This window comes from Pantherophis guttatus, chromosome 10 (genome assembly GCF_059756535.1).
Source record: "Pantherophis guttatus breed Tessera chromosome 10, ASM5975653v1, whole genome shotgun sequence".
NCBI lineage: Eukaryota > Metazoa > Chordata > Lepidosauria > Squamata > Colubridae > Pantherophis > Pantherophis guttatus.
The window spans coordinates 28,696,372-28,702,417 of record NC_142072.1 but is presented as its reverse complement, the minus strand read 5'-3'; the positions used below and the strand labels follow the sequence as shown (position 1 = coordinate 28,702,417).

Here is a 6,046-nt window from a genome sequence, read left to right as displayed (position 1 = left end):
GTTTAGAAAAGCTCGATGGTTCTTTCCGAGTCGGCTGGCAGTTGTAGCTACGGCAGCTGCCGAGGGTAAAATTATTTGCTCGAAAAGCTCTTAGAATTCCCCCCCTCTACATTGGCAGTTTCCAGGAGGGAAACGGGGAAACGGGAAGGTGACGATTGCGCACCGCGCGGAAAGGAAAAAAACCTAGAAATGTGTGGAGATCTAGAGCTGTCTTTCTGTAAGTCAATACTCGCGTGTCAGTTGTTCCTGGGCCGAAGAGCACCTGGAAATAAGAGAATAATAGAATAACAGAGGAAGGGACCTTGGAGGTCCTCTAGCCCAACCCCCTGCACAAACAAGAGACCCTGTGCCATTTCAGACACGTGGCTGCCCAGTCTCTTTCAAAAAGCCCCCAGTGAATTGGTTCATTGTTCTCTCTGTTGGTTCTAGGTTGCATCTCTCTTTAATGATCTTCCACCCGTTACTTTTTGTCCTGCCTTCAGGTGCTTTCCCAAATAGGTCCTGCCCCTCTTCTTCGTGGCGGCCCTTCAAACACTGCTGTCATGTTGCCCATAATCCTTTTCCGTAGACTAGACATGTCGGGTTTGTGCAACCATTCTTTGCATGTTCCAGCCTCCATACGCCTAATCCTCTTTGTTGCTCTTCTCTGCACTCTCTCTCCAGAGTCGCAACATCTTTTTTATATTGTGGTGACCCAAACTGGATGCAGTATTCCAAGTCTGGTGTTATGAGTGCATTATAGAGTGATATTAACACTTCAGGTGAAAAAGGACCCTAGAAAAATATATTTTGCCAAGTATTTATTTTCTGGTGGCTTACAACATTAAAATGAAACCATAAATCACCTCCCAGTTATGACTGTATGACTGTAACTTTGTTGCTTGTATTCTTACGATTTATATTTATATTGATTGTTTCCTAGTAAGATTTGATTGTTTATTTGTACCCTATGACTATCATTAAGTGATGTACCTTATGATTCTTAATGAATATATCTTTTCTTTTTATGTACACTGAGAACACATGCACCAAAGACAAATTGAGATCTGGAGACTGGCTAGGCCACTCCAGGACCTTGAAATGCTTCTTACGAAGCCACTCCTTTGTTGCCCGGGCGGTGTGTTTGGGATCATTGTCATGCTGAAAGACCCAGCCAAGTTTCATCTTCAATGCCCTTGCTGATGGAAGGAGGTTTGCACTCAAAATCTCACGATACATGGCTCCATTCATTCTTTCCTGTACACGGATCAGTCGTCCTGGTCCCTCTGCAGAGAAACAACCCCAAAGCATGATGTTGCCACCCCCATGCTTCACAGTAGGTATGGTGTTCTTTGGATGCAACTCAGCATTCTCTCTCCTCCAAACACGATGAGTTGTGTTTCTACCAAACAGTTCTACTTTGGTTTCATCTGACCATATGACATTCTCCCAATCCTCTTCTGGATCATCCAAATGCTCTCTAGCAAACTTCAGACGGGCCCGGACATGTACTGGCTTAAGCAGGGGGACACATCTGGCACTGCAGGATCTGAGTCCCTGGTGGCGTAGTGTGTTACTGATGGTAGCCTTTGTTAAGCTCAGGGCTGTGGAGTCGGGAGATAAATGTTCCGACTCCGACTCCTCAGTTTTTTGTACTTCTGACTCGGACTCCGACTCCAGGTACCCAAAATTGACTTCGACTCCGACTCCACAGCACTGGTTACGCTGGTCCCAGCTCTCTGCAGGTCATTCACTAGGTCCCCCCATGTGGTTCTGGGATTTTTGCTCACCGTTCTTGTGATCATTTTGACTCCACAGGGTGAGATCTTGCATGGAGCCCCAGATCGAGGGAGATTATCAGTGGTCTTGTATGTCTTCCATTTTCTAATTATTGCTTCCACAGTTGATTTCTTCACACCAAGCTGCTTGCCTATTGCAGATTCAGTCTTCCCAGCCTGGTGCAGGTCTACAATTTTGTTTCTGGTGTCCTTCGACAGCTCTTTAGTCTTCACCATAGTGGAGTTTGGAGTGTGACTGTTTGAGGTTGTGGACAGGTGTCTTTTATACTGATAACAAGTTCAAAAAGGTGCCATTACTACAGGTAATGAATGGAGGACAGAGGAGCCTCTTAAAGAAGAAGTTACAGGTCTGTGAGAGCCAGAAATCTTGCTTGTTTGTAGGTGACCAAATACTTATTTTCCACCATAATTTGCAAAGAAATTCTTTCCAAATCAGACAATGTGATTGTCTGGATTTGTTTTCTCATTTTGTCTCTCATAGTTGAGGTCTACCTATGATGACAATTACAGGCCTCTCTCATCTTTTTAAGTGGGAGAACTTGCACAATTGGTGGCTGACTAAATACTTTTTTGCCCCGCTGTACCTTTAGAATATTATGAGGGCCACTCAGAAAAGCAAATGGCCCTAGTCTTTTTAGATGCCCAAAAAGTTGTTGGTGTTGGTTCTTACCTTTAAAGTGCTCATGGCTTAGGACCTGAGTACTTACGAGACCACCTACTGCAACCGATAACCTCCCACCAACTAATACGCTCTCACAGAGTAGGCCTACTCATAGTACCATCATTAAAACAATGTTGTCTAGTAGTTCCAAGGGAGAGAGCCTTCTCTGTGGGGGCACCTATTCTTTGGAACAAAATACCCCCTGGAATACGAATAATCCCAGATCTTCGCACTTTCCGACGTGCCCTGAAGACCTTTCTGTTTCAACAAGCAGGGCTAGCATAAACATCTAAATTCTATGCCAAGGTCTTAGCAGATACACCAAGTTGACTCAATTTATTATTTACTGTTTATATAAAAAATTTTTATATGTATTTGAAATCTTAATCTGTTTACCGCCCTGAAGTCCTTCGGGAGAAGGGCGGTATAGAAATTCTTTTTTTTTTATAATGTTTTTATTAATAATAAAAAAACAAACCAACATAAATACATTAAAACAACATACAAAACGAACAAACATCAATTCAGTCCAATGACTGACTCTTAGAAGTTACTACAGCGGTGGGTTATTTTCATATTTCTATTTGTATCTATATCTACATTCACATATTTACATAGTTATATATGTATGTATATAATTGACTCCTTATTTACTTCTATGCATTTCTATTGAATAGTCAAAAATTATCTTTATATTCCTATTTTTGCCTCCAGCCAGCTGTACCATCTTTGCCATACTAAATAGTAATCAGTATCGTCTTTCTCTTGTATTTCTTTTGTGAGCTTATCCAATTCTGCACATTCTGTAATTTTAGCTATTATTTTGTCCTATGTGGGTAACTGTTCAAATTTCCAATGTTGGGCAAAGAGTATACGTGCTGCTGTGAGGATATGGATGATCAGATATTTTATTTCTTTGGTATATTGTGCTGTGATTATTCCCAATAAAAAGGTTTCCGGCCTCATTTCCAGTTTTTGTTTTTGTTTTGTGATTTCTTCAATCGTTATTTTAATTTGTTGCCAGTATTGTTTTGCCCTTCGGCATGACCACCAGAGATGATAATACGTCCCTTTCTGTGATTTACATTTCCAGCACATTGAAGATGTATTTGGGAACATCTTGGCCAGGCGCGCCGGTGGGAGGTGCCATCGGTAGAACATTTTGTAAAGGTTTTCCTTATAGGGTATAGACAATGTCATCTTATAATTTATCTTCCACAAATTTTCCCACTTATCCAGTTCAATAGTATATCCTATATTTTTGGACCATGTTATCATATTCTCTTTGACGACCTCCTCTTCTAATTTGTATTTTAGTAGGTACTTATAAATTTTGGTAATCATTTTCTCATCTGTACTTTGTAATATTTTATCCAGTTCATTTGGTTCATTTTGGAATCCGAATTGTGCCCGATCAGTTTTGTATCTTGATTCTATTTGCATGTATGGCCACCAATCAATGTCTATACCCTGGTTTTGTAATTCTTGTCTTGTTTGTAATTCTCCTTCACTGTTCAGTAGTACTTCCGGCGGTGACATCAGCGTGTTAGGGACGAAAGGAACGGATCTCCGTTCTCCAAGTTCCTAATATCTTCGATTTAGGAGCCGATTTAGGCACTATTGACCTCGGAGAGTCAATAGAAAAAAGGGGAAACTCCGAGGACCTCGGGGAGGACAGCAATCCCCCCGAAGGTTCAGGAAACCCCCCTTAATCCTGATCGGGGAAGAACCAGCCACCCCGGCTGGCCAGAAACGTTGACAGCTGACTAAGAGGGAAGCGAAAATCAAATAAAGAAGACTTCGGTGGAAGGATCGGGAAGAAAAAGAGCTCAAAAGGTATATTTACAATCCATAACGTGAGAATCGAAGGCGGAAGAAGATAAAACTCCAACTAAGAAGCGAACCATCGCTAAACAAGCGGCGACTGAGAAATAAGCGGAGACGGATTCCATCTTGACAGTGACAGCGCACAAATTAACAACCGGCGAAATCGGAGGAAATCCAGAGGAAACCCAGGAGGAGAAAGTGATCCCAGAGAAACTTGGACTTTGGATATTTGCTACAGAGGAGAGACGGAATTTAAGGAGAGAAAGGGATAAATTTGACAGACTTTGCCCTTTGTGGAGGTGACAACGAGGCAATCAACAAGCAGCCGATACCGGAAGAGAGAGCGGCAGAAAAACTCCGTTTAAAGTGGAAACTAGTGACTTTTGGAGCTAAATCAAACCAACCTAAGTGGAATATTTTTCTTTGGACTTTTGGATATTTGGAAATTTGGACAGCATTTAGACATTTGGACTTGGACTTTTTTTTTGAAAGGTGGACGCTTTGGAGTGTTGGTGGACACTGGACACTCAATTTAAAAGTATTGGGACATTAGACCTTGGAAGTAAGGATAAGAAGGATACAAATTTGGGAAAAAAAAGAAGAGAGTGATCTAGAAGAAGAAGAATCAATTGTAAAGTATAATTAATTGTATTAAAAGCTGATAACAAATTAGTGATTAATAAGCATAAAAAGTATTAATATTAAATGTACTGTTCTTGAAATCTCATATATAACCTTATATACCACATATACAACTGTTAACTTAGTTTTATACTTACTTTAAATATACATATACTTTAAATATATATTTATACTTATCTTAGCTTTATATTTTATCTTGGTAGTTAAATATCATATTGTTTTGCATGTTTAGTTTTGAAGAATTATATTAGACTAAGTGAATCTAGAATTGTAATCAAGGGTAATTGATATCGATAAATAGTAATTAATAATAAATTTAAAGAAGATAGTAAGTAATTAATTATAAGGACAGCTAACTGATGAATTGCTGAAGTATTAGACTTTCCCTTCCCTCCCTCCCTCTATATTTCATCCCCATGTTTAGAGAGTAATATAGGCTAAATAGCCATTAAGAATTGAAGAACTCTGTAAAACATTGAAAAGTAAAAGATAGAACTTATAGATAAATTTATATATAGATAGTGATTGTGTGACAAGGAAACTTATCCTAGTTGTTTACCTCCCTGGGATTACTGAAAGCCATAAATTGAATATAAATACCAAAAGAACAGCCCAAATAGTAATCAGTATATGAAACTCTGGGAGAAGATAACAAAAGAAATACTAATGGCAATTACAGGCTAAGCAACAATTACTAAGTCAAGTAAGAAAATACCATCAAACCAGATGATACGGCCTCTCCGGCACAACAAAAATCAGTTGAAACTACGGAAAAAGATAAAACAACCCCCACTCTTAGTATGCAAAACATTCACTCCGTATTAACGATGATCCAGGAAGGAATGAATAGGATACAAGAGACCATGGCCCACAATCATGAGGAGACAAGGAAAAATCACGAGGAACTTAGGACGGATGTGGGAGAGATAAAGGATAATATTAGGAACATGGATGAGAAGATAGGAAAGATACAATAGAAAATAGAGGAAAACGAACAGAGGATTCATAAGGTGGAGGAGAGAATAGAACATACGGATAAGAGAATGGAGAAGATGGAATATAACCAAGCAGCCACAAATAAGGACCTAGAGGACTCGTTATCATATCTCGAGATGGAGAAGGCATCCTTCTATTTAAG

General features: G+C 39.7%; 1 protein-coding gene across 1 annotated transcript in view; it reads left to right on the top strand.

Annotated features, from left to right (window-relative positions):
• Positions 1–54: 54 nt before the first annotated feature.
• The window catches only part of ZBTB8B (zinc finger and BTB domain containing 8B), a 43,883-nt gene continuing 37,891 nt past the window's right edge, over positions 55–6,046 (top strand). The window contains exon 1 of the mRNA XM_034413189.3: positions 55–217. The gene's annotated coding sequence lies outside the window, so the exon portion shown is untranslated. The remainder of the gene's footprint in view (positions 218–6,046) is intronic.